Below are 2,217 nucleotides of genomic sequence, written 5' to 3'. Positions count from 1 at the left end.
TTTCTTTATGGCATTTTTCCCCATAAAGAGAGTGTTAGCAAAACGTTTTAAAAAAAGGCAAGAGCTACAACATGCTGCTAGTAATTATGTCACGGTCTAGCCTCTTGACTTATTTTGTTCACTTAAGGGCCCTTGCACGCTACCGTATGCCCTCCGAGACATACGGTCTGTGAACGGGCCATATGTCCCGGAGCGGCATTGATCGTGAGCACCGGAGTAAATAGCATCATAGATTACAATGATGCTGTGCACGTCGGGCCACCTGTGGGGCTATTGTCCCGCACTCATATGATCTTATGAGTGCGGGACAATAGCCCTGCGGGTGGCCCGATGTGCACAGCATCATTGTAATATATGATGCTGTGTACTCCCATGTGCACGAGCAATGCCACTCCGGGACATATGGCCCGCTCACTGACCTTATGTCTCAGAGGGCATTAGGTTGTGTGCAAGAGGCCTAATGGTGAGGCTACACTGCAATTTTTCTTTTTGTAGCACGACTGATTGATTTTCACTATTGAACTAACGCTGCAGTCCAAATAAATGCATTCAGGTGACTGCAATCTTGTGGACTGCAACTGTCAATAGTTAGAATCAATCAGTCACACTACAAAAAGTCACAGTGTAGACCAGGCCTAAAAATTGGAAGTTTCTTACTTGTTGACTTTGACGTTAACCTTTTGGTGTTAAAACGTTAACCAATGTGAGCATAAAATACACTACGTCATTTTCTGAGCAATGTTGTGTGGGCTGAAAATGGTTGTGTAACTTATTTTCCCAAGCTGCAAGAATAGCTGTTATTTTCAGCCAGTAATAGAGATGAGCCGTAATGTTATGTTGTGTTTGTTGTTCGCTACAACATCCTGCACTATACTTTTCTTTGAAATAATGAATATTTTTCTTATTAAACTGTTAGCTGCCTATGCTATTCATTAGATGTGTATGTGAGTGTATTTTGTTTGAGTCGCAGACAGATTAGAGCTTATATTAATATTGATAACTGTTTACTGCAGTTGTTTTTGTTTTGATTTTTTTGTAAGAAAAATCTGCTTTTCAGCTTTTCCACTGTTACGTGACACACCGATGATCAGTAGGGGAGCATATAGCAACTGTAAACAGTTTAAAGTGATTTTTACAGCCAAAGAAACAGTTGCAACTAAATGAATTGTTCAAAAGGTTTGAGTAAAATGTATTATAATTGAGTGTCATTTCACTAGGGACTTTTAGACAGCAATGGACCCCCAGCCCTATCAATGTGAGATGCTCAGCAAATCAATTGGCGGAATTTCAAAAGCTGTCTGTGGCAGAAAGTAGTTCTGGCATTATCTGCATATGGCAAAAGGAAGGCTTACTGGTTTACATGTAAATAAATAAATAAAATATTCAATACATGTTGTGTCTTTTCTTTATTTTATCATTTCCAATAATTATTGGGGGACCGCTCTGTCAGGGGACTGCCTGACATGAATATGAACTGCACTCAAGATGCAACCTGCAGCATGAGTGCAGTTCCGAGTGATATTATCATCACAGGTCCTTTAACCCCCCCCCCCCCCCCCTTCCTTCCTTAACCCTCTGAGCTTATAGGAATTGCAGTTCCAAGGTTATGTCAACACAGGTCCTTAAAAGGGTTTCTACCTCCTGATTTTGACCTAATTAGCTCTCAGACACTAGCGATCTGCTAGTGTCTGCTCTACCTAACCATGCTATTTTCATACCTTTGTGTGGATCCGTTTCACTAAAAAAACAACTTTTATTGATATGCTAATGAGCCTCTAGGTGCTACAGGGGTGTCTTTTCAGCACCTAGAGGCTCGGTCTACTCACACTGTATGCCGCCCCGCTCGTCCGTCAAGCCCGCCCATCTCCTCTAGAATGCCAACCTCCATCTCAGCCAGTGGACGAATTCTCGCGCCTGCGCCGTTCGCGTCTGTATTCAGCGCAGGCGCAGTGACTGTCTGAACGCTCCCTGCGCCGGTATCTCCACTGCGCCTGCGCCATCTGTTCCTCGGAGCACTCTGACGTAATCGGCGCAGGCGCAGTGGAGATGTCTGTGCAGGGAGTGGTCATTCACTGTGTCTGCGCTGAACACAGACGCGCACGGCACAGGCGCGAGAATTCGTCCGCTGGCTGAGATGGAGGATGGCATTCTAGAGGAGATGGACGGGCTTGATGGACGAGCGGAGCGGCATACAGTGTGAGTAGACCGAGCCTCTAG

Source organism: Bufo gargarizans, chromosome 1, assembly GCF_014858855.1.
Source record: "Bufo gargarizans isolate SCDJY-AF-19 chromosome 1, ASM1485885v1, whole genome shotgun sequence".
NCBI lineage: Eukaryota > Metazoa > Chordata > Amphibia > Anura > Bufonidae > Bufo > Bufo gargarizans.
Note: the sequence above shows the minus strand (reverse complement) of the source record.